General features: G+C 44.1%; 1 protein-coding gene across 1 annotated transcript in view; it reads right to left on the minus strand.

Annotated features, from left to right (window-relative positions):
* PCSK2 (proprotein convertase subtilisin/kexin type 2) overlaps nucleotides 1–27,593 on the minus strand; it is a 242,675-nt gene that overhangs the window by 112,304 nt on the left and 102,778 nt on the right. The gene's annotated exons all lie outside the window — the stretch shown is intronic.

Raw genomic sequence — 27,593 nt, forward strand, 5'->3', positions numbered from 1 at the left:
TAATCTTCCCTGGTGGCTCAGATGGCAAAGAATCTGCCTGTTATGCAGGAGACCAGGGTTCGATCCCTGGGTAAGAAAGACCTCTTGGAGAAGGGATGGCAACCCACTCTGGTATTCTTGCCTAGAGAATCCCATGGAAAAAGGAGTCTGGTGGGCTACACTCCATGAGGTTGTAAAGAGTTGGATACAACTGAGCAACTAACACTTTCAGTTTCAAAGGAACTTGAGGAAACAAAGGTTCAGAGACCATTGGCCAAAAATTGAAAACATGGCAGTCACCCAAGTTGATCAGTTCTAAATGCTGTGAACTTTCCGCTAAAGCACACAGCCTCTCCCTGAGGCATGGAACATAGTCGACCTTCACCGCCTATAACTTCCTAAGGATCGGGGCAGGGATCACTTCCCTGCCAGGCTGATAATTAAATGGGCTTCCCTGGTGGCTCAGATGGTAAAGTGTCTGCCTGCACTTCGGGAGACCCGGGTTCAATCCCTGGGTTGGGAAGATCTCCTGGAGAAGGAAATGGCAATCCATTCCAGCACTCTTGCCTGGAAAATCCCCTGGAGAAGGAAATGGCAATCCATTCCAGCACTCTTGCCTGGAAAGTCCCATGGACGGAAGAGCCTGGTAGGCTACAGTCCATGGGGTCGCAGAGAGTGGGACACGACTGACCTTCACCGCCTATAACTTCCTAAGGATCAGGGCAGGGATCACTTCCCTGCTCGGCTGATAATTAAATAGCTGATAATTAGCACTGACTGTGCTGGGCAAGGGAGAGGCCAGGAGAAAAGGGGGCAATCTAGGAATCTGCCTCCAAAGGGTGGGAGAACACCTAGGCTTGCAGTGAGCCTGTGAAGAAAAACCATAAAACACGGAACTAACGTGGTGCTGAGGGCACTTGGTTTGTGATCTGTGATGCTATTGATTGTGTCACACTATGCTTTTCTGTGTCATGGGCGTGCTTAGTTGCTCAGTTGTGTCTGACATGTTGTGACCCCATAGACCATAGCCCACCAGGCTCCTCTGTCCATGGGATTCTCCAGGCATGAATACTGGAGTGGGTTGCCATGCCCTCCTCCAGGGGAACTTCCCGACCCAGGAATTGAACTCAAGTCTCTGGTGTCTTCTACACTGGCAGGCCGATTCTTTACCAATGAGCCTATTACAGGTTGACCTATGTCCCCTAGAAGATATGTTGAAGTTGTCACCCCTGGTAGCTCCAAAAGTGATTGAGTTTGAGGACAGGGCCATTGTAGATGTGATTAGTTCAGGTGAGGGCAGCCTGGGTCCTAATACAGTACAGCTGGTGTCCTCATAAGAAGAGGATGGACACACACACACACACACACACACACTGTGGTGATGTTTATAGACTATGTCATCAGGATAAACTCATCGCTGGGTAGGACTTTAAATTCTCATCAGGCAGTTACTGCCAAACGCCCCCCAGAAAGCTTATACTGAATTGCATGCTCACTGACAGTGCATGAGAGTGTGGGGAACCTGAACATGTGTGGCCCTCAGACACCCTAACATGGCTATTCTGTTTTGGGGGCCTGGGGTGCCGCCTGGGAACCTGTTCTTGAAGAACTCCTAGAGGGTCACGCCGTGTGTCCTGGACTGAGGTCTCTGGGAGACTCCAAACTCCAAGATCCCCTCCTGATTCTCTGGTGCATCAGTGATGCAGGAAGCAGAGGTTCCGAGCCTGGATGAACAGAGCAGTAGACTCGGCCCTGGCCTCCATGTCTCTCGAACTTTCCAGGTGACTCCTCAGAGCCCGGGGCTTGAGCAGCTGTGTGCTAGACTCCTCTACCCCCCCGCTTCTTGTCTCTTGACCCCGTCCTGACACATCACAGAGAAACGAAATTGAACTATGGATGAGAGAGGGACAAAGTGCATCTACACTAAGCAACTTCAAGGGTGTGCTCTCTGGAGGAGACCAAACCCAAACCCATAAGAAAATACATTGTATTTGCTTACAAAAAATTAAATCTCTTCTTATTCATCTCAGGCTGCTTGCTGGGAGGTGGGGGAGGGGAGACTGAGAAGGGGTGGGGAGTGGGAAGAATATCCAGAATGCAGCAAATTGTCCAAAGAACACAGCTCTTAAAAATAAAAATTAAAACTCTCTTAATTTGTACAGTAAATTACCTAGCCTGTATCAGCTGAGGACTTTCTTTTCCTGATAGGTTCAGACAAAACAGAAATAGCTCTTCCGGAAACATTGTGCCCAATACATCAGCTAGAACATCCGTGGGTGGACTTGACATTAAGTCCACAAGGGGTGCAGAGTGAAGGCTGGAGTCAGATGGCCCTCTGGCCCCTGGCCTGATTATCTGTCATGACTCTCCTGGGGTGGGGAAAGGACCCTCGTTTCTGGTGCATGAGATGCCAGAGCCATGCTGGGGGGCTGTCCTTTTAAGTTTTGAGCTGCTGGGGAGAATTGAAATGTATTGAGTTGGTCTTCATCTCATGGGAAGAACGATATAGCTTGACTTTTATTGAATATAAAACGTGGAAGAAGAGGCTGTGTGGCATTGTGGACAAGAGCTGGTCTTTGGGACAGACAGGTGTGAATTAGAGACTCTGATATACCTACTGTTCACTATCATGAGATCTCAAGCAAGCTACAGAAAGTATTTGAGGCTCACTTTTTTCACCTGTAAAATGGACGTGAGACCTAGTACCCACTCACACTGATTGAGCTGACTGTGTGCCAGGAGGTGTTTCAGACCTTTATGTACATCATCTCAGATAATTTTCACAACAATCTTGGGGCAGAAGAGGGATTAGGAGCGAAGGCACGAAAAGTCATGCAGGGAGCCAAAGGAGGAGCCATGAGTCAGATCTGTTACAGGTTGAATTATGACCCCCTGAAAAAAGTCACATGTCAGTGCTCTCACCCCCAGTGTGTCAGAATGTGATCGGATTTTTTTTTTTTTTTGAGGAAATGTCTTAGATAATTCTGTTAAAATGAGGTCACTAAGGTGAGCCTTAATCCATTATGGCTGGTGTCCTTTATAAGAAGAGGAAATCTGAACAAGGACCCATGGAGGAAAGATATAAAGGTATAGGATGAAGATGGCCACCTCCAACTCTTTGCAACTCTATGGACTGTAGCTGCCTGGCTCCTCTGTCCATGGAATTCTCCACGCAAGAATACTGGAGTGGTTTGCCATTCCTTTCTCCTGGGCATCTTCCTGACCCAGGGGTTGAACCTAGGTCTCCCGCAATGCAAGCAGATTCTTTACCATCTGAGCCACCAGAGAAGCCCCTCAAAGCAGCTCAGCGTGTCTTTAATTCACTCTTCCTGCTCTTAGCTAGTGGAAGACAAATCAAGTTCAACATGGCGAGAGTAACCAGCTGAAGTCATTCTCATGGGTGTCTTAACTGCAGAAGACCCCCTGCAGGAAAAGCACATAACCACCTCTCTCCCTGTAAATTTCCAAGGCAGCATGTTAGCTCTGTGTTTGAACCAAGGAGCTGAAAACAGTTCATCAAACAAGAAACCCAGAAAGGCCATCACTGCTGGATAAGGTGGGAGATTATGGAAGAGGGAGGCCACATAAACTCAGATATTCCAATTCATCACTTTCCACCAATCATTGGCCTTAGCTGTCAAGATCTGGAGGCAGAGGTCTGTGGAGGGAAGACTTGACCCATGGGCATCCTTCACCCGAGGTGGGGACAGGGAGCCAGCAGAGAACATTCAGAGAGTCTGGCGGCTTAATTTCCTCCTTGAGTAGGCAGGTATGACTTCTCTGCAAGTCCAATTATAGGCAAATCACAGGGCTTAACTTTTCAAAGAACAGGGAGTTAAGCCATAACGAAGGTTGAATGCACGGTATTGATTTCCCTCATTTAGAGAGGTTTGCCCATCTTTCAAGAATGAAGGCGATCAATTGAGAAGAGAGGATACGGTTGTGTGCCTCCGGCCACAGTTCCAGTCACTGCCTCTCAGTGACAAGATATTAACAAATTGCTATCTATCATCTAAAGCTGTGTATACAAGATATACTTTGAGCTAAGTCAGTGTAATTAGGGAGAGATCAAAAGATGCTTCTAGCAGAGCGAAGGACAGAGACCAGAGATGGGAATGCCTGTAGGAGGTAAACTACAGCTGGAAGGTGTGTGTAATGTCTTGATCTCAAAATTCCTCTTGACGTTCTCTTTCCACAGAGAATGTCACAAGTTGGGTTTCTGGGATTTTATTACAAAAAATAACATTAAAAGGTGGTAGGAGCTGTGCCAGGTGTTGGAGCAGGGCTGGTTAGACTGGGGTACACTTGAGAAGATGACTTTCTGAGGATGCCAGGAACCCCTAAATGCTGTCTGGGATCACAATGATGTGACCCTTTCAATGAGGTTCTCCTGAGAAATGTGGAAAAGAAGCAAAGCAAGGCTCAGTGGCTTTAGCATATTAATAGTTTTTGGCTACACACATAATGACTTGATGCAGAGTCTGCTGGCCAGGTGGTTGGCTCTGATTCCCACTGCAGGAGGGCAGAAGGACCACAGGCTAACACAGAAGGCTCCTAGGAGGTCAGATAGGGGGAGGAGGAGGAGTGAGGCGAAGGCTCTGCCCTGTCCACGCCAGCTGCGGCCCCTCCAAGTGTCCTCACACATGACTCGCCCACTCAGTGCTCCGTCTTCCTGGAAAGGCACCGAGGTAAGAAGTGAAGAGAAGACAGCAGGGCCCACAGAGAAGGTGCTCGTGGCACCCAGCTGGGAGGGAGTGGCTGCAGCTGAACCTAGAACACACAGCTTCCAGAAACTTCCTCCCCTGCACAGCCTCCATAGTGATGATGGTACCTGGTCCACTTCTGCTAATGGGCCAAACAGAGGATGCTGGGTAGGATGTCCCTAGGATCTAGTCCCCGTTCTACACTTGACTGGGGATTCAAGAGTGTGCTTCTGGAAGGAACAAGTGAATCTGACATCAGGTACAATGCAAGTCTCATGAATTATGTCTACTGCCGGTCGCCTCTTTAGGCAGAACTGCAGTGTCAGGGGCACCTGGCTTGGTCCTATGGGTTTGTTGCCTTCGCTTTGCTTCCATATCAGAGGGTACTGATGATATCCCAGCCCAGATGCTGCCTCACAAATGTGTGTGGGGAAAATGGGGATGGGTGGGGAGGGTGGGTGATTTGGTTCAAGTCATGGCTGTACCTGAGTGCGAAAGACCGTGCACTGTGGTGCAGTGAACCAGCCCTAGGACTCAGAACCGGAAAGAACAGGTTCAGTCCCCGTGGAAGGGGTTAGCTTCTTATTTAGGTGTTCTGAGGTAGTTCCCTCAGGTCTCTGAGTCCTGATTTCCTCATCTAGGTCAGGGGTGTTTTGTAAATAAAGTTTGTCAAATGCTGCTGTGCTTATTTGTTTATCTCCTGCCTCTGGCTTCCTTCACTGCAACGGCAGATTTGAGTGGTTGTAACTGAGGCCATGGGCTTCCCTGGTGGCTCAGATGGTAAAGAATCCACCTGCAATGCAGGAGTCCTAGCTTTGATCCCTGGGTCGGGAAGATTCCCTGGAGAAGGCAATGGCAATCCACTCCAATCTCCTTGCTTGGAGAATTCCATTGACAGACCATGAAGTGGCAAAGAGTCAGATATGACTGAGAGAGACTGAGCAAGTGCGAACAACTGAGGCCATGGGGCTCACAAGTCTGAAGTAGGTGCTCTCTGGCCCTTTACAGAAAGTTTGTGGACCCCCCAGTGTATAGCACGGAGATGGTAGAATTCTTGACCAGACAGGCTGATGGTGAGGATCCTATGGAATGACCGTTCTTTGGTGGACACCATGTGGCACACGTTACATGCTACTGTCTATTAGAGGATGGATAACGTGTCTATGGGATCCACCTCCTCCATGAGTGTGTCAGCAGGGGCAGAATTCTGAGCAGTGGTGCAAATGGTGGGATGTGAGGGGCACAAAGAAAGCTTCCGGGGATGATTCAGATCACCTCCCCTGAACACGGGCACGCTGACTGGGTTCCAGCCATGAAGAGTTAAGCCTTCAGCATCCAGATTATGTCTCTGCTTGAAAAGATTTGGAGAACAAGTCCTCTGGGGACGGCAACACATCCAGGTGTTACCAATTAGCAACACGTGTGCAGGAGCTCATTAGTGAGATGGCTTTTCTTGACGATGCTGATTGAGATTGGTGCAAGGAAGGAATGGGAGTTTATGGAAAAGGTCATTTTCAAATTCTCGGGCAGTTTCTTGCAAGTCAGGGAGAAGTGCTTACTGAAAGCAATAACAGATGCAGGGCTTAGAACCAGGAGGCCCTGGAAGAGGGAGGATTAAGACAAAGGAGGTGAGAGGGCAGTGAAAACCCTCTAGACTTGTTTGCTTCCTGAGACATTCTTTACGCCTGGTGTGTCTTCAGCATGGAAGGATATGCTGACTGTTGATTGGCTATAATATAGGTTGCATTGTTTCTTTATACGTTTTCAGTTGGCGAACAAGCCAAAAAGTAGTCAGCTACAGAACATAAGTGGATTCTTGAAAATTTACAATCTCCTTTTCTTAAACTCACACACACTGAAGGTTTGATTTTGGGGGGTTAGGACCATAGACCAATGAATTAAGGAACAGGGTTCAGTCCTGGCAAGGGGGGACTGAATATTCCATTTCTCCGTGGGTTCTTCCTAAAGGGCATGTATTTTTCATCTTCCTCAAAGGCTAACCTCTTTGTCAATAGCAATGCCCTGTCGGTTCTTTCCTCTTATCCATATTTCATTAATTGCCAGTGGAACAATCCCAAATTGAAAGAGTGGAAAAGAAGATGTGTGTAGAAATGACAACTGGCATATGTCTAAAATACACGGGGGCTGGTGACTGTGCATCCCCCGCACCAGGAGGCTGGAGAGTAATTCATATGTCAAGCCAAGCAGCCCACGAATGACGAAACACCAACAAAGAATAAAGGTCAGAGTGATCTATTCTTCTACTTAATGCACAGAGCACCCAGTGCATGGCATTAACGAGCCCCAGCCCAGCAATGCAGAACAAATGAAGAAAGTCACACACCGACTTTGCAGTTGTGCTCCTGGAAGGTACAGAAACCATCATGTGCTTAGATCTGCACTCTGAGAAATGCCAGGAGGGAACAGCCTCTCATTCTGAAGTCTCCTTTCCTATGCTTGCTGTAACACATCTCCAAACTCAGTAGCTTAAAGAAACACGAATTTATTTTCTTACAGTCCTGAAGGCTAGAAGTCTACAATTGAGCTGTGAGCAGGGCTGTATTCCTTCCAAAGGCCCCATTTCCTTGCCTTTTTTTGCTGCTACAGGCTGCATGCATTCATTAGTTCATGGTCCCCCTCCTCTAGGCCTTCCCTGGTGGCTTGGTGGTAAGGAATCCACCTGCCAGTGCTGGAGATATGGGTTCAGTCCCTAGGTTGGGAAGATCCTCTGGAGAAGGAAATGGCAACCCACTTCAATATTCTTGCCTGGGAAATCGCATGGATAGAGGAGCCTGGCGGGCTACAGTCCTTGGAGTTGCAAAAGAGTCAGACACAACTTAGGGACTAAACAACAAACCCTTCCTCCAACTTCTAAGGGAGCAACAATGGATCAAATTCTTCTTACATGGCACCACTTCCTCTTCTGCTTCCATCTGAGGAAGTATTTGTGATGATCGAGCTCTGGATAACCCAGGATAATCTCCCTATCTTAAAGCCAGCTGATTAGAAACTTTACTTAGCTCTCACCATGTACCATAACATATTCATGGGCTCTCATGAATGACCTAAGGATTCATGACCTAAGATTTAGGTCATGGACATCTTTGGGGGCCAGTATTTTTCCTACCACATGCAGGACAGGAGCTAACATCTATGGTGGGGAAGTGAGGCTGAGTGTAGACCAATTCTACTGAAGATAACCCATACAGGAAAGAAGGACGTTTGATGGAGAAACTGAGCACCCAGAATTCTTTGGAAAAAGAAACAAAGCAGCTATATTATTGGATGAATCAAGGTGCCGATGAAACTTATCTAGTAGTAGAAGGACCATAGTGGGGTAACTGGAACTGTTTCTATCAACAGCTGAGGCATGATTCTAATTCAGGAGGAATGGTCCAGTTCATGGACGAGGATCTTCACACCAAAGGATATTAGCCTATTGAAGTGATTGACTTATATTGACTAAATAAAATAAGACAGTGCAAATGGACAGCCAATGCTATTCTTAGGTTAAAAATAATCCGTTGTACAATTACAGGGAAGAGAAAAGTGTCTTGGTGGGAGGGGAGGCTTTCAGATGTCTCCGTGGTGACTCAGTGATAAAGAAAGTGCCTGCCAATCCAGGATACTCAGGTTCGATCCCTGGGTTGGGAAGATCCCCTGGAGGAGGAAATGGCAACCCACTCCAGTATTCTTGCTGGAGAATCCCATAGACAGAGGAGCCACAGTCCATGGGTCACAAAGAGTCAGACATGACTTAGCATACATGCACATAGCTTAACATGAAAGAATAATAATAGTTAATGAGCAATAGCTAAAAAAGAAAAGTCAAACTCTGGATGCTTTAGAAGAAATAGGGTCCTAGGTGAAGGATAGAGCAGATGTTTTTGAGACATCTGGTCTGGTTCTGGAGTCCACTTTCAACAGGGCACTTTGCAGATTTGGTGTCCAGAGGAAAGGAACTAGTGTGAAGACAAATCTGAGAAACACCACATCAGGCAAGTGGAGATGGTTATAGAAACTCAGTTCACAGGGTAGACTGCAGTGGCTGGTGGGGGGGCACTCCGATGGGGAGGGGCTACCAAGTATCCTGACCGTGACCCAGTTGGGCACAATCTTCCAAGGCCTGATTCAGAAACGTCCACTGGTTGAACTATACAATTTTTATTTATTTACCAGCCTCTGACCTCCCACCTCACTTAAAGGAGGGGTATTTCTCTGTTCCTCTGATATGGGTTTGGCCCATGTATGTGTATTGGTCATGTATGTGTACTGCTTTGGACTTATGCTGGAACAAATATCCTTGTCCACTGTGAGATTTCTTGCCTTCCAGTCATGGCCATGAGAAGAATAATGCCCAGGGTGGGCATTTCACTTTGGGAACTGTCAATCCCAAAAGCCGAGTGCCATCTGTGTGGGTAGAAACTTCCAGGAAGAGCCCTGGTGGCAGTTCACACTATTTTTAGCCATGACATTTGTTCAGAGTGTCAGGGAAGTATGCAGGGAGTGTAAGAGAAGATTCCATCTCAATCCTGAAAGTCCTTTAGACATTGGAAATTTGGCAAACTGTGTGCTCCCAACACTGTGTCTGAGAAGGTAGTATAACTGCTGGGTAGGACCAAGGGCAAGCCAACAGTGAGTTGGAGGGCAAATGCTGGATCTGGATAGAGCTTATTTCATTCAGAAATGGCAGTAAATAAATAAACAAACAAACAAAAGACCCAGAGGAAAAGGAACCCATATAGGAGAACTGGAAAGAAAAATACTAGGAACAAGGTAGGGAGGTCATGCCGAAGCCTCAGGCAGAAGCATTGTACAAAAAAGTGATTCAACATCAGAGCCAGAAGGATATTCTTCGATATATTGATTAGGACATAAATCAGGATTTTAATGCTACAAATTCGTAAGACTGAGAGGAAAAAACACATCAGGACGAAAACAAAAAGTGAATTGATGAAACATAGAACAACTCAAACATGAGCCAGCAGGTTTCCCTACTGGCTCAGCTGGTTAAGAATCCTCCTGCAATAGGTTCAATCCCTGGGTTGGGAAGATCCCCTGGAGGAGGGCATGGCAACCCACGCCAGTATTCCTGCCTGGAGAATCCCCAAGGACAGAGGAGCCTGGTGGCTTGCAGTCCATGGGGTCGCAAAGAGTCAGATACAACTAACACAAATAGGATACCAAGCACAAAAGCAAAATGAACATTTTTCTGAAAGCAGCAAAGAGCAGAATTGACAATGCAGAAACAGATTGGTCATGATAAAGGTAAATTTTCACAGTTTTATCAGAAAGAGATAAAAATGGTGAAGAGAAAATTGTCGATGTGTATGTCATGGGATATAGGGCTTCCCTTGGGGCTCAGATGGTAAAGAATCCGCCTGCAGTGTGAGAGGCTCTGCAATCCATGGGGTTGCAAAGAGTCAGACATGACTGAACGACTAAGCACGCACACAGGAAATACAACAGAGAAACAGATTCAACATAAAAGTTCTAGTTAATGGGGGGATGGGAACATTCCTGAATGCCTGCTCAGTAGCAAATACAACTGATATCTAATGGGAGTAATTTAAGGTCAAATAACCAGTTCTTGGTGCCCTGGAAATCTCCATCTTCAAGCTGCCTGTGTGTTTTTACTTCAGAAGCTTCAACTCCTTACTAAAAAGCCTCAAAAGGAGGCGATAAGGTGGGCTTTCTTATCTTTTTTTTTTAATTTTTAAAGATTTTTTTTTTTGATGTGGACCATTTTTAAAGTTTTTATTGAATTTGTTACAATATTGCTTTTGTTTTATGTTCTTGTTTTTTGGTTGCAAGGCATGTGTGATCTTAACTCACTGACCAGGGATTGAACCTGTACTCACCCACTGTATTGGAAGCAAAGTCTTAACCACGGGACCACCAGGGGGATCCCAGACTTTTTTGTCTTATTTGTGTGTATTGATGCCAGCATTCTGGATGGATTATCTTGCTTAGAGTTTATAGCCAGTGAGGCATCATTTCTGAGATCTAACGGACGGACTGTATTTTATAACAGGCAGCATCCTGTAGGGGTGGGTTACGTGGACATTAGAAACGACGAAGGTTGAACCTCCGGTACTGAGAGATCCGAATGTTAACTGGTGACCCTTCCACTGCTTGTGTTCACTGTGATGAAGAGTAAACTGAGCCTTCAGTCCAGCTCAGAAGCTGCTTGACTGTCTCCTGCTGCTGGCCCTTAGACCTGGGGCAGTAACAGGAGACACGCAGTAGTGGGGAGTTACTCAGACTGAAGGTTCCCAATTTACCAGGGAGCTGGCTCCTCAGCTTGGCTAACAGTACTCCTGCTGGGAGAAACTGTTCAGAGCCACTGGAAGAGACACAAAGCAAAACACTTGATTTTATAATTGGAAAGGCTCACCACATTCTCAGCAAGAGTCATAATGTGAGATCTATATATATTTAGTCATATTCCAGGGAATATTTGCATTGCAGCAATAGAGACAAAGTCTCAGAAGCATCTAAGCAGAAAAAAAAAAATAACCATATTAACCACAAAGGTATGAAAAATCAAACTGGGCTGCAATAAGAAATGCCAGAAGCCAAGGAGGGAATGGAGACAGGTCAAGAGGTCAGTGTTTGTGTTCAGCTGACTAATCACCCGGAGGTGTAGGGGCTTCAAGCAACCATTAATTTATGGATGCTGTGGGTCAGGAATTTGGAGATGGCACAGAGGGATGGGACTTGTGTCTGTGACATTATTTCTGGGGCCTCAGCTGCAATGACTCCAATACTGGGTGTGATTAGAGGGCTGGGGCTGCCTCAGGTGTGAAGATGGTCCTTCCTGGGTTAGGCGCTCAGGCAGATCCGGCCAGAAGAACACGTCATTTCCTGGCAGCCTTGCTTGTTTCCTCTGTCTAGCCAGAGGTTTGTGGGTAAGGCAGAGGGTCAGCTAGGGAAGTTGCTGTCACCCTCTCACATGTCTACATTCTATACTTTTCTCTGTAGTCACCAGCACCACTTCTGGGGAATGCAGATGTGCTTTAGTTTGGGACTCGAGGAGCCAGAGCGTTCTCACCCCTTCCGCCCAGCCTGCAGTCCCTCTGCCATGACCCAGCCAGGCTGGTTTCCCTATAAATCCGCACGTGTCCTCATGGGCCTCCTATCTAGGGCGCAGGCACTCGTGCCTCAACGTTCGTGTGTCAGAAAATCCACGCACATCCCATTGCCCATACCCTCCCCATTCTGTGATATCTGCTGTGTTTCCTGATCACAGCCATCGGCATTTTTGGTAACTCCCCTGAAAACAAGTTGTTTAAACCGTACAGCTGGGACTTGAATAGTCATTTAGCACCATCACACAGTTCTTGAACTTGGGTATGGTACCCGCTGTTAAACTGTAATTTCTTGGGGGCAAACAAAACCAATTGTAAAAGTACATTTTGTCTCACTTTCAGAGAACAAATAGTCTGCCCTTTCCATATGACAGTTTTGCATTTATGGAACAGTGGGCCTGTGAGAGCTCTGTTACCAGCTCCACCACCACCTCGTCTGCACTGGGAGCCTGACGTTATCTGACAGGTCATGATTTCTATTCACTTTTTTGTTTTTTGCTTTTTTCACTTCCAAACATGAATGCAACCCCATGGACTGTAACTGGCTAGGCTCCTCTGTCCATGGGATTCTCCAGGCATGAATCGTGGAGTGGGTTGCCATGCTGTCCTCCAGGGGATTTTCCTGACCTAGGGATCGAACCTGAGTCTCCAGTGTCTCCCACATTGTAGGTGGATTCTTCACCACTGAGCCACCCGGGGAAGCCCATAATGAGCTCCATCATGTTTTATTTCACATAAAAGAATTTGGACTTTGACCCCTTTCCAAGAAGTTTGCAGGCAGAAAGACACGCCCCCTGCATTGGAAGCACAGAATCTTAATCATTGGACCACCAGTGAAGTCTCTCAATCACTTTTACACATTCAATTTATATGAAAACTGAAAAGTTCTGTGTACCCTTAAGGTGTCTTTAGAGAAAGTTCTTATTATTTAATTGTTGAATAGATCTCCTGAAAAATAGATCTCTTGGCAAAAAACACATGGCATGTTGATGTGTTCAGCAAAATCACCCCAAAAGCAAGATGCTATGTGAACACTGTCACGGCCTTTCTGGGACTGCTATCTTGAATTTGAAGGAAGGGGAATTTGCTCAAAGTTTTTCTTGTCAATTTGGACTCACCTAGACTCCTAGGTGGGAGAAGGCAATGGCACTCCACTCCAGTGCTCTTGCCTGGAAAATCCCATGGGCGGAGGAGCCTGGTAGGCTGCAGTCCATGGGGTCGCTAAGAGTCGGACACGACTGAGCGACTTCACTTTCACTTTTTCACTTTCATGCATTGGAGAAGGAAATGGCAACCCACTCCAGTGTTCTTGCCTGAAGAATCCCAGGGGCAGGAGAGCCTGGTGGGCTGATGTCTATGGGGTCACACAGAGTCAGACACTACTGAAGTGACTTAGCAGCAGACTTCTAGGTGAGTCTAGACTTTCACTTTTCACTTTTATGCATTGGAGAAGGAAATGGCAACCCACTCCAGTGTTCTTGCCTGGAGAATCCCAGAGACGGGGGAGCCTAGTGGGCTGCCGTCTATGGGGTTGCACAGAGTCGGACATGACTGAAGCGACTTAGCAGCAGCAGCAGCAGACTCCTAGAGTTTTGAGACTGTTTTCTCTTTGAATTGCAACATATGTGCCTGTGTGATCAGTTGTGTCTGACTTTTGCGACACCACAGACTATAGCCTGCCAGGCTCCTCCATCCATAGAATTTTCCAAGCAAGAATACTAAAGCGGGGTGCCATTTCCTTCTCCAAGGGATCTTCCCAACTCAGGGATTGAACCTGGGTCTCTTGCATCTCCCACATTGGCAGGTGGATTCTTTACCACTGCAACATCATCTATTAATTGCTCTACGAATAAGGTACACTTGTGCCTCCCAGTGGCAGACAAAGCCCTGGAAGATATGAACCCTGATCCCCTTTGTTTCTCAGTTCTCAGATGTAGCAGGTGCACAGTAGGAAATCATTAAGTATTTATTTGATTTTTTAAAATGAAAGATTTATTGAAGAGAAAGGGAATCTTATTCAGGGTTGCTATGCTCCGAAATGATTCCACAGAAAAAGCAAATAGGTCACTTTATGAAGTCTGGAAAGATGGTACAGATGAACCTATTTCCAAGGCAAAAATAGAGATGCAGACATAGAGAACAGATGTGCAGACGTGGGATGAGGGAAGAGGGTGGGACGACTTGAGAGAGTAGCACTGATATATATACACTATCATGTGTGAAATACCTGGTGGGAAACTGATGTACCGCACAGGGAGTTCAGCTCGGTGCTCTGTGATGACCTAGTGGGGTAGGATGGGGGTGGGTGGGAGAAAGGTCAAGAGGGAGGGGATGTATGTATAGCTGATTCACCTCATGGTACAGCAGACACTAACACAATATTGTAAAGCAACTGTTTTCCAATAAATAACAAAATTTAAAAAGAAAAAAAAAAACAACCCAAACAGCAATAAGAATAGCATGAAGAAATCAAGTTTATCTTCAGCAGAATAAGCCTGAGTGCAGAGAGATGGCAGGTGCGGAAGTGTATGGGTTCAGGGAGAGGTCCTGTGCCTGCCTGATCTCTGGTTTTCTGTCCTTGAAGCCAAGGAATAACATACAGAATGGAGACATTTAGACTTTATTCTTTTTTCTCTCTCAACACTTTTATTTTTTATTTTTTTAAATTTTATTTTATTTTTAAACTTTACTTAATTGTATTAGTTTTGCCAAATGTCAAAATGAATCTGCCACAGGTATACATGTTTTCCCCATCCTGAACCCTCCTCCCTCCTCCCTCCCCATACTTTACCATTCATTTCAGGGAAGGCAAGACTGCCATCTTCGTAAGGTCAGACAAGGTGGCTTTCTTCTTTTGCTCCTTCTAGCAACTGGGCAGAAAAGCAAACTTTGTTTTCGGGCTTGAAATGAAATCACTGCAACCTTTTCTTATCTACAGTTGAGGGCAAAATTGATGATCTTCAAACCAAGTGCCAAAAATGTGCTCCAAAGGAGGAGCCTAGCACACCTGTCTTTTTATGGAATTTTCCTTAAAGAATGTTGCAAAAACCTAACACCAAGCCCTTGAATGGGCCATTATGCTTTTTACCATATTGTGGAAAGTAATAGTCCATAGAAAATCTGGTGAAATCACTAAAAAGTATCACTCTTTGCAGATTCCCTTTTGTGGTTCTCTAGGAATTCACATTGGAAACAGAGCCAATTAGAATCCGGAGGGACCCTTCTCCATCCTAGTCACTGGTTTCCTTTCGATGGTGTGAGTAGCAGGTGACTTCTAATCTGCTTCCCCTTGGCTTCCCTGGGGAAACGCTGACTTTTCTTCCTGAGAATAGATGACCACAACTCAATTTCCCTGGGTGACAATGACAATATAGTGTCTATGGGTGGTTTCTCCAATGTCCTCTATATTACAGAAATCCTGGTTTATCTGGGTGGTTTCTCCAATGTCCTCTATATTACAGAAATCCTGGTTTATCTGGGTGGTTTCTCCAATGTCCTCTATATTACAGAAATCCTGGTTTATCTGGGTGGTTTCTCCAATGTCCTCTATATTACAGAAATCCTGGTTTATCTGGGTGGTTTCTCCAATGTCCTCTATATTACAGAAATCCTGGTTTATCTGGGTGGTTTCTCCAATGTCCTCTATATTAAAGAAATCCTGATTTATCTGTCACCACTGAGATAGACTAAGACAGACCTTTCTTACCATTTCCAAGGTTATAAGCAATTTTGCCCCCAACACCTGGCATGCATACCCTATCCTCTGAAACGCACAGCACACCCTGTCCTTCACACTCTGAACAGATGTTCACCTCTCTTCAGACGTTCACCTCTCTTCATTTCCGTGGGTTGGTTGGGAACATTTTCCATGATGATACTTAGTACCAACTAGGTGAGTTGTATTATCAATTGGCAGAGAGCAGAGTGTGAATAAAGGTGTGTACTTTCCAATAGAAAACCAGAGTTGTGGGCTCCTGAACTTAACCAGCCTCACGGACAGAAAGCCATGGATGCCTTCGTTGCTGCTTACTTGATCTGTTTCTACATGGTCTGCTATTTGCCTGATGTTTGCTCAGCACCTGGTAAGCAAAGAGCTTTCAGAAAAGGTAGAAAAGAAAATCAATATCTCTGCCTATTTAGACAGCCTCTTACCATTCAGTGACATTCACACAGTGCTGGGGAGGGACACTAGCGATCCATGCATTGTAAGGACCTGGAGAAGTCATTCAGTCTGGTTATCTGAGCAATCGATGGCATTCAACTAGTCACTAGCCTGGTTTCAAGTGACTAGGTTTTTATAAAACTGTGGCTTGATGAAATGATACCATCTACCCATGTTTCTCTCATAACATACGTCTCTCTGACTGATGAGAAGTAGCACCCTGTTAATCTGCTATAACCCGGTAACTATAAAAATCTCAAAAATAACTCAATGTGTAGAATACAATTATTGGATGTCTAGTGATTTCAGTAATCTTATTTAAAAAAAAAAAAGCTAGTCATTCAGTCGTGTATGACTCTTTGTGACCCCATGGACTGTCGCCTGTCAGACTCCTCTGTCCATGGGATTCTCCAGGCAAGAATACTGAAGTGGGTTGCCATTCCCTTCTCCAGAGGATCTTCCAGACTCAGGGATTGAACCCAGGTCTTTCTGCATTGCAGCCAGATTCTTTACCATCTGAGCCACAAGGGCAGTGGCAGCTTTAAAACACGTCTGTAAGTTCCTCAGTGGTCCTCTCAGCAACAGGTAGAACCCACATCTTCCCTGTGCTCTGAATGGACTTGTAAACCAATACGACCAGTAGGACGTGGAGGAAGAAATGCTCTCTGACTTCCAATATCACTAGGTGGTCAGAAAGCTCACTTGGTCCTATAGACCTAGGAAGCCAATTGCACATAAGGAGGTCCAACCACCCTAAGGCTGCTGTGCTTGAAGGTCATGCATGGGTCCTGTGGACCTGTGGGTGTGGGAGGGGCCCATCTGACTATAGCCATGTGGGACCACGAGGGACCCTGTTAATGGGAACTGCTGAGCCTTTTCCAAATTCTTGACCCACGAAACAATGAGCCAAAGTGAAATTGTGATTGTTTCACATCTCTAGTTCAGGGGTGACTTATGACACAGCATTGGTAACTGGAACAATTACCCACCATTTTATGAGTAGAAGATATTGAACCTCACAAAATTTCAGGAACTTGCCCCACATCACACAATTTCAAATTGCCTTTTTTTTTTTTTTTTTTTTTGGTCAGATTTGTCCTAGTTTGAAACCAAGGCACTTGACTATACTGTAATGCCTTTCTAATTAGTCAGGGAATTGCAGGGGGAAACCCAACACCACTGAGGATGTATGAATAAAAAATGAAATCTCACTATTCTATATGCTTTACTGAAGATCCAGGTGGTAGAGAGGGTCTTCATCCCAGACCCATGAGTGTGTGAATGAAAAGTCCTTGTCCTGCGATCCTAGGTCTTTGGTCAGAAACCTCGGAAGCTTCCTTTTAGAAACTGCTCCCTACCTGCCCCTGCCCCACCCCCACCCTCCACCCAGGCATCTTCCTCTTGACCCTTGCAAGCTGGATCTTTGCCATCAGCTTCTCTGCCCAAAAGTCTGCCATCCTCTTTTTGGGAGCAAAGAACTCATCGATCACCATGGCCCCAGACACATCCCCCCAGGATCCTTTCATTTGATTTAAGTCACCACACTGAGAGAAGTACTGCCACCCATCTCTTGTGGATGCAGAGATTGGGGCTTAGAGAAATGAAGCCGTTTGCTCAAGCTAATTAGTAAATTTTAACCCACAGTTTTCTGACTCTAATTGTACTGTGCTCCTTCCCATAGTCCTCAAAAATACTAAACATTAAAAAAATGAATTCAGTGTTCCTGAAGTACCCGGCCCTTTCTTATTCTGACGACTCTGTTGAGAAATAGTATTTTCACTTCAAGGGGTGCCTCATACTAAGACAAAGCTGTTTCCTGCCTGAAAACCTTCTCTGAAAACCAAAGAGCGCCCTTACCATGCTCTTCCACACCCCTAACCTTGAGAGTGTGTTGGCAGAGGCAATTCCAGGCACAGATGACTTGAACTGGTAAGTCATCCTGACAGGCTCTGTTCCCCTGAGGGGAGAGACTTAACCTCTCGGGTTTCCTTTTCAATAGGTGTAAAATGAGAGAGTGAACCAGATAAACCTGAACATGCTGTGAACTCACTATGGATTCACAACTGTCTGGACTTGAAGCCACAAGTATACGAAGTGGCTTATAACGAAGACACGTTTGGTGGTAATAACTTGAGAGCCTGTGAAATTGGTTGCATGCACACTGTCATGGTGATTCTATTTGCTTTTCCCTTTTAAACTTTTATTTTGAAACAATAGAAAAAGTTGGCAAAATTGAATTCCCACATATTCTTCACTTAGACATGCCAAATACTTATATTTACCACATTTGCTTTATCATTATTTTTTCTATCTCCACACATATCCAGATACACACAATTTTTCTTCCTGAACCATCTGAGAGTAAGTTGTAAATAGTATGCCCCTTCAAGTTTAAATATGTCAGCATGTGTTTCCTAAAAACGATTACATTCTCTGACATAACCACATTTCAATTGCGGAAATCAGGAAATTAACATTGAAACACCACTATCATCTAATCTGCACACTTTATTCAAGTTTCATCAATTATCCTACTGAAATTCTTTATGGCAAAAGAAAAAAAAATGATTCAGATCCAATCCAAGATGATTTACATAATTTTCAAAAAGGAAAATGTTGCCAACTTTCCATCTCTAGAGAAACCAAACCCCAAGATAACACAGAGTGGGGTCCTCCTTGCAGGCACTGGCTAAGACTGGAAGCAAACCCATCCATTGTATATGCTGTAAAGTGAAGGCGGAGCTCAGAGAACCAAGAGTGTGAAAGCTCCAGTGGAGTAGAAAGCTGTTAACCTTTTTAGCAGGTCAGCGCCTGTAACACTGGAGCAGCTGTGTTTCTCTGTGTGCTCAGAATCCCTTAGAGCAGTGGTTCTTAAATTTAGAAGCAGCATCAGAAGCCTCTGAGAGCTTGATAAAACACAAATTGCTGGTTCCCGCCTCCGGATTCTGATTCTGTGGGTCTGGGGTGGGGCCTGAGACTGTGTATTTCTATCAAGTTCCCAAGTAGTGCTCGCGGTGCTGATCCAGTGGACCACAATTTGACACCTATTGCTCTAAAGAAACCCATGTCAGGTGATGCCCTCACCCAGGAATTTCACAGGACAGCTCAATCAGCAACCGCCTATTTATCAAATCTAGTGACCTATTCTCAATTCCATTCTGTCCTGTGATACAGATGGACATGGTGGAATTTCTCTGCTTTTTGGAGGTCTCCCATTTCTGCCCAGACACTGGAGTGACTACAGTTCCTATTTAGGAACACTGAGAAAATACTATTTCTATGTGCAATCCAATGAGTGTGAACCCTTTGCGTTAGACAGACAGATACACGATGGGGGTTGGTTTCTGTGAATTTGTTGACATGACAATAGATGTGGCTGAAAAGATTAAGTAAAGCTGGAAATTGAGATGGTGCACCAGAATTTTTTTGTTGTACTGATGAATGCGAGAGTTAAGAAAAGAGAAGCATGTTCTAGACAGAGTGAGTCTTACTCATCTTACAATTACTTCATCTCAACTCTAGAACTTTTTAGCTGCACAGAAACTTTCAGAATGTTTCTTAATCTCTCTTTAGTTTCTGCACCTTAAAGACAAGGAATAATAATAAAATTCCCCTAAAGTAAATTATTGTACAGCAGATAGTCACCCTCTGTCCTCGTCAGCCTTTATGGGTGGAACATACTTCCCATTCCATTGAGTTTGGGCTTGGTCATGTAACTTGCTTAGGCCAATAGGATGTGAGTATAATTATGGGGACCATAGGAAGCCTACATATATAAGGAATCAGGTGTTTCTGTTTTTCCTTTGGGAATTTTTGACTTCTGTCAGATAACCCATTGGTCATTAAGTGATAAAATAATCAGAACAAACTTGAACCCAGTCCTTGGCTTAGAGCCACGTCTAGTTGAGCCTCCTCTAATCAACTGAACGGCAGCCCAACCACATACACGTTAATGAGAACTGAACACCTACTGTAGGCTCCTGAAAGTCTCTTTGTTTTGGGAAATAGCTGACTGATACACAACCTTATAAAACTACTGTGAAAATTCAGTATGATAACAAATACAAAGGGCTCAGAATGGTGATGAGCACATAGTAGATGCTGTATAGGTGTGAGCTGTAATTATTACTACATCCAGTGCCCAGACCATTGGGAAGGTTTTGATAATATGAGAAATGCAATCCTCTCCTCACCACTAGCATCTAAGCCTTTCTTTTATGCTCAAGAATCTAAGACTTGGGTTCCTGCTCACATATTTGATCTTGACCCTATCACTCTACTTCTCTAAGTCTCAGTGATCATGACTTAAGTAAATTTGGACACTTATGCCAATCTTACAGGTTTTTAAAAATTTTTTTTTCTGTTTTTAAAATCACATTAGATGATGAGCACAAAGCACTGTGAGATTTTTATTGTTTATTCAAGAATAAAAATTATCCTGAGCCGATCACAACAGAAAGGTCATTCAGGGTCCCAGGATCTGTCTGCCTGGTGCTCAGAAGAGGATTCGGTGTATAGGTTTTCACAAAGGCCAGAGATTATGCTAGACAGGGACTGAAACTTACACTAGGTGTTCAGACTGGTCATAAAATTAAGTTTAAGGTTCTGTAATTATGCATTCAGTTTCCATAAACGATTCTTGTCAGGCAGATCTCAGCTGAGAATAGAAGAAGCAGCGTGTCAACAGAAGACCTGGATTTAAGAAGTGGTTCTTGGGTCAGTCTCTGCTTGCTATGACCTGGGGAAATCATCTAACTTCTGAGCAGAATGAAGGCTGTGCTCATAAAAGCGTAAACTGTAAAGGGATATTTGAAAATCCAATCACGCCAGTGCTGCTGCAGATGTGGTGAAACATAGTTTTTTTTAAATCCATTTTTGGAGGAAGTGTAAATTGGCACAGCCCATGTGGGTTGTGTGTTTAAAGTCTGTCTGACTTTACAGTGAATGTGCCGTTTTAGCTGGGAACTCCACTCCTAGAGCTGTACTTGATCTATGGGGGTCTACTTGCCACCCCTTCTTGACCCCACTCTCCTTGACACCTGTTTACCCAGTTTTCCTGTGATTAGGGAAGGCTATGTGATGTGTTCTGGCCCATGAGCTATAAAGGGGGAATCTAGGAGAGGCTTTTCCTTCCATGAATAAAGGGAGGGCCTATTCTCACTTCCCCAGCCATCCTGCTTCCTGTCTTTGGAGGCTGGTAGATGAAGATGCACTCACTGGACTGACAGCAGCCATCCTGCAACCATGAGAAAGGTTGAGAGACCTTCAGAGACACCAAACCAGAGCCTTGACTATTAGTTGTTGGCCCAGACTTGGAAATAATAGCTTTGGAAATCTTGATTTCTGTTACACAGGCTAATTAGGGCTTTTATTATTTAAGCTATTATTAGTTCTGTTACTGGCAGCAAAGACCTCTTAACTGATCTACCATCCCATACCTCTCTCTCTTTCTTTCTTTTTCACGCATACCTGCACACACACACACACACCATACTCTCGATCTATATATGAAGAAACATGTGGGGCCTAATGGTCCAGTAGATAGCCACTGTCCCATGTAGCTACTGAGTGTTTGAAATGTGATCAGTTTGAATTGAGATATTCTGCAAGTATAAAACATACACTGGGTTTTGAAGACCCAGTACCAGCAAAGAATGCAAAACATCTCACTATAATTTTATATTGACTGCATGATAAAATTATAATATTGGGGATATAATGGATTATACCAAATATACTATTAATTTCACTTTTACTTTTAAAAAATGTGGCTATTTAATATCATGTAGCCCTTTATGGCTAACATTATATCCTCTAGGGCAGCATGCTTTCAGAAGGAGACATAATGAACTTATCATAGTGGTCACCCCTAGAGGTGAAAGTGAAAGATGGGCTTGCTATGGAGGGTTTTCTTCCTACATATATTTCTTGAATTTTCTACAATGAGCAATACTTTGCAGGTTACTTCTGTGAGTTTTAGGAATATAGGACATGATAAAAACAAATGAATTAACACTTTTGATCATGCTTTGTCAGTTGTGAAGTCATGTATATGCAAGCTGAAAGACTTTCAAGCTGATAATCACCTGTTTTGGAACATTACTTGTGCTTGAATATAGGTACCAGGCATTTTAAATCTCTATAACTTGAAATGTTAGATAATATGGTGATGAAACAGAATGTATCTGCTTTTTATCAGAAAACTTTATATGTAAAGTGAGCTTGCTTTTGAATAATTGGGGACATTTTTATGAAATCAATATAAAAAATGTAAAAGATGGCATAAAGAAGTTAAGGTGCTTTGGGGTTAGCTCGTATATATCTAGTAAAATTGATGATCTGTTTTCACTGGTGGAACTCATCCTGGTTCTTGCCTTTATGTGATGCCTTGGGAGCTTTATTTTTTTCCAAAACCTCCGAGTCATTGAATTTCAGATTCAACATTGATTTATTCTTTTTGAGAGTTTGCCAAATTGAAAGATAAATTGCTCAGCCTTAAGTGATTAAGGAAGAATAATGGTTTGTTTCTAGTCAACTCTGTGTTTAGTCCTTTAATTATTATTTTTTTTAATTAAAAAGTTAGCACACGATTCTCAATCTGCTCATGGAGCTAGAGGAGAAAGTAACATCTAGGATTCTGGAAACCAGTGGTGGACAGCCCCCTGGCTGGCTGGGGGAAGAGAGGAGGGCCTGTGGGCAGCCTGGCTGCTGATTGCTGGGTACCACCAAAGCTCTGGTAATTGACTTTGGGTGTATACAGTGGAGATTTTGAGTGTTTTCCTGGTTTCTCACAATTCAAGTAGAGATATAAATGGTTTGGGGATTTCTCTGGTGGTCCAGTGGTTAAGACTGCACTTCCAACACAGGAGACACGGATTTGATCCCTGGTTGGGAAAAAGCAAGAGAGTTCCAGAAAAACATCTATTTCTGCTTTATTGACTATGCCAAAGCCTTTGACTGTGTGGATCACAATAAACTGTGGGAAATTCTGAAAGAGATGGGAATACCAGACCACCTGGTCTGTCTCTTGAGAAATTTGTATGCAGGTCAGGAAGCAACAGTTAGAACTGGACATAGAACAACAGACTGGTTCCAAATAGGAAAAGGAGTACATCAAAGCTGTATATTGTCACCCTGATTATTTAACTTATATGCAGAGTACATCATGAGAAACTCTGGACTGGAAGAAACACAAGCTGGAATCAAGATTGCTGGGAGAAATATCAATAACCTCAGATACGCAGATGACACCACCCTTATGGCAGAAAGTGAAGAGGAACTAAAAATTCTCTTGATGAAAGTGAAAGAGGAGAGTGAAAAAGTTGGCTTAAAGCTCAACATTCAGAAAACTAAGATCATGGCATCTGGTCCCATCACTTCATGGGAAATAGATGGGGAAACAGTGGAAACAGTGTCAGACTTTATTTTTTGGGGCTCCAAAATCACCGCAGATGGTGACTGCAGCCATGAAATTAAAAGACACTTACTCCTTGGAAGGAAAGTTATGTCCAACCTCGATAGCATATTCAAAAGCAGAGACATTACTTTGCCAACAAAGGTTCGTCTAGTCAAGGCTATGGTTTTTCCCGTGGTCATGTATGGATGTGATAGTTAGACTGTGAAGAAGGCTAAGCGTCGAAGAATTGATGCTTTTGAACTGTGGTGTTGGAGAAGACTCTTGAGAGTCCCTTGGACTGCAAGGAGATCCAACCAGTCCATTCTGAAGGAGATGAGCCCTGGGATTTCTTTGGAAGAAATGACGCTAAAGCTGAAACTCCAGTACTTTGGCCACCTCATGTGAAGAGTTGACTCATTGGAAAAGACTCTGATGCTGGGAGGGATTGGGGGCAAGAGGAGAAGGGGACGACAGAGGATGAGATGGCTGGATGGCATCACTGACTCGATGGACGTGAGTCTGGGTGAACTCTGGGAGTTGGTGATGGACAGGGAGGCCTGGTATGCTACGATTCATGGGGTCACAGAGTCGGACACAACTGAGTGACTGAATTGAACTGAACTGGGGAACCAAGATCCCGTAAGCCATACGGCATGCCAAAAAAAAAAAAAGATAAGAATCATTCATTGTTTACTACAGCTCAGTCACAGGCAAGCTGGATGATAGTGATACCCGCTTTGGACCTCATCTTCCAGGCCATTAAAACATAATCTCCAAAATGGTTTCCAGCTTTGAATTGGCCTTTCCTACTCTCCTCTTTCTTCCCCTCTATATCACCCTCTTTCTCCAAATGTAATTAGTAAAACATGTGCTTTTTCTGACATTTAAAGCCAGTTAATTGTCTACATTAGAGATGTCCTCACTACTAAAATATATACATTATGTATATTAAGTGAAAATCCCTCAGTTGTGTCTGACTCTGTGACCCCATGGACTACACAGTCTATAGAATTCTCCAGGACAGAATACTGGAGTGGGTAGCTGTTTCCTTCTCCAGGGGATGTTCCGAACCCAGGGATCGGACCCAGGTTTCCCACGTTGCAGGAGGATTCTTTACCAGCTGATCCACAATGGAAGCCCTGATAGCTCAGTTGGTAGAGTCCACCTGCAACGCAGGAGACCCTGGTTTGATTCCTGGGTCAGGAAGATCCACTGGAGAAGGGAAAGGCTACTCCCTCCAGTATTCTGATCTGGAGAACTCTATGTATAGTCCATGGGATCGCAAAGAGTTGGACATGAATGAGTGACTTTCACTTTTCTCTTTTAATGTATATTAATTTGTATGAACTATTTATTTAGTTACACATACTCTATATTTACATTATATGTTAAGTCATAGACTAACATTTAAATTATATATAAGTATGTACAATACAAAATATTATTATATCTTTTATTACATTTTAATAATATGATTTGTCAAATATGTAATAATATAAATTATATATAAATATAAGCAAAATATAAACATTTACCTTAAAAATATATTGTGTATAAAAGCATATATTATATATAATTACATATAATCATATACTATATGTAAATATATGCATATGTTTACTAAAAAGACACACATGAGGAAGAAACTTAATTGTGGAAAACATGCACAAACTCCCAGGCTCCAAAAATTTCTCTGGGAGAAGTCAAAGAAAAAACTATGAAATTAATTATATTTCTAAATATGCAATAAAACCTAAGTTTTAAAATGCTTTATAACTGTTGTTTGGAAACTGAATTTTAGGGACTGGATGGTCAGCTTAAATTCCCTTTAGCCTGCTTTGTTTTTCCGTTTCCCCAGCATCTCTAAACTAGAACTCCTTGAAGGATGAAGGAAGAATTCTTTGCTAGCATTCATTCCACTATAAACTAGAATTTCATTACAATTGTTCTAGGTGTATAGCCAGGACCCAACAAACAGACTATTAACAAATCTCTTCTCAACAAGGGCATGGCGTGTGTGTATAAAAGAATGATTTACTTGGACTTACTGAGGCGGCAGTAAATAAATTTGGAAGCGCTGAATTGTATTAGAAAAATATGACTGAGCATTTAAAGCTTTTTCTCAGTAAAATAAATGGTATGTTTACTGACAATTTCTTTCCCATGCATTTATATGGAAAAAGTGATTTACCAAAAACTGGTAATAGAAACCAGCAAATACCTTAATTTGTATTATTATCCCAGAAAATATCAAATTCAGGGAAGCAGAAATGGCACTGGTGGAGACCAGTGGTAGCAGCTGCTCCAGGACTCCACGGAGCATGGTCTGCTTGAGGGACGCTGGTTGCCATGGCAGCAGCAATGCCGGTGAGCTGCCTGCAGCCTCAGACAGCTGGTTTTGCCCCAGGGAAGGGGCGCAGAGCATGGGTCTTCCTTGGGTGTTTGGCAGGTGGAGGTTGGGGGCAGAGGACCTAGCTTCCCATTAATCTTTGGAGGATATATATTGCATTCAAGTTGGTCCCTTCCTCCAAGGAGCTCACAGTCAGGCTGAGATGCCCTAACACAGGTATATTATCCTGTAATGTAAGGATGTCATGTGTCCAGAGGAAGCACATATGATGAAGGCTGGGGCGGTCAAGGAAGCCATCTCAGAAGGAGGTAGGATTTAAATTAGATTCTGAGGAATACATGAAACTGAAGTGGCCCCCCTGATCACATTGTAGGTGTGGATTTTTAAGTCAGCCTGTTTGCATTGTGTTATTCCAAAATCTTCAAAGTTTGGTGCTGGGTCTAGAACTTATCCAGTCTGACTTCATGTAGAGCTGAGGAAACAGGAGAAGAAGAGGAATGACCAGAGGGTGCCGGTGCCCAGAGGAGCAAGACTGCAGCGGGACAAGGCTCAAGGGAGCCCAAAGGAAGGCCCCGGGGCCGGGATTAAGATTAAGGTTAGGGTCCTCAAATCCCTGGTGGTTCAGAGAGTAAAGAATCTGCCTGCAGTGCAAGAGGCCAGGGTTTAATCCTAGGCGTGGGAAGATCCCCTGGAGAAGGAAATGGCAGCACCCTCCAGTAATCTTGCCTGGAGAATCCCACAGACAGAGGAACCTGGCAGGCTTCTGTCCATGGGGTCACAAAGGGTCAGCCACAACTGAGTGAGTTTCACTTCACTTTAAGGTTAGGTTAAGTCACTTCAGTCGTGTCCGACTCTGTGCGACCCCATAGACGGCAGCCCACCAGGCTCCCCTGTCCCTGGGATTCTCCAGGCAAGAACACTGGAGTGGGTTGCCATTTCTTTCTCCAATGCAGGAAAGTGAAAAGTGAAAGTGAAATCACTCAGTCGTGTCTGACTCTTTGCGACCCCGTGGACTGCAGCCTACCAGGCTCCTCTGTCCATGGGATTTTCCAGGCAAGAGTAACCAAAAGGTCTTTATAATTTGGCAGCAACTGAAAGCTACTACACGTTTTAGAGAGTAGTTTTTTAAAAGTTGAGAAAATAGAGGCAGGGGTCTCTTGAATAATCTGGATGCAGAATCACTTCACTTTAGGGATAGGATTAAGGGCAGGGCAGGGCAGGCAGCTTCATGACCTCCAGCGCAACTGCAGGAAGCTGTTTCCTTCTGGCAGACGGGAGCCCTCCCTACATAGGTCCAGCGCCTCTCAGGTGAAAGTAATCACTGGTCATAGTGTCCCAGAAAAGGGGGTCCCCCACCTCCACCATCCCTCCATTAGGCAGCAAATCTGACATTTGTAAAACAGTAACAAGGCCATGTATTTGATGACTCTGAGGGACAGATTTTTCTTGCTATCACAAACCATATTCCATACCTGACTGCTTTTTTGTTTAAACAGTTTTAGAAAAGTTGGAAGTACAGAGAATGCCCATGTTCCCCACACTCTCTTTCCTATTAACATCTCACATTAGTTTGGTACATTTCTCACAACTAAGCATTTTTATTAACTGACAATAATAATCTGCCCTTGTACACACACATACTTGTTCGTGTGTGCTCAGTCATGTCTGACTTTTTGTGACCCCGAAGACTTTAGCCCACCAGGCTCCTCTGTTCATGGGATTCTCCAGGCAAGAATACTAGAATGGGTTGCCATTGCTTCCTACAGGAGATCATCCTTACCCAGGGATCGAACCCGAGTCTCTTGTGTCTCCTGCGTTGGCAGGCGGATCCTTTACCACTGTGCCACCTGGGAAGTTAATTGAATTTTCTTAGATTTTACCTAATGTCCTTTTTCTGTCCCATAATCCCATC

Source organism: Bubalus bubalis, chromosome 14, assembly GCF_019923935.1.
Source record: "Bubalus bubalis isolate 160015118507 breed Murrah chromosome 14, NDDB_SH_1, whole genome shotgun sequence".
NCBI classification, from domain to species: domain Eukaryota; kingdom Metazoa; phylum Chordata; class Mammalia; order Artiodactyla; family Bovidae; genus Bubalus; species Bubalus bubalis.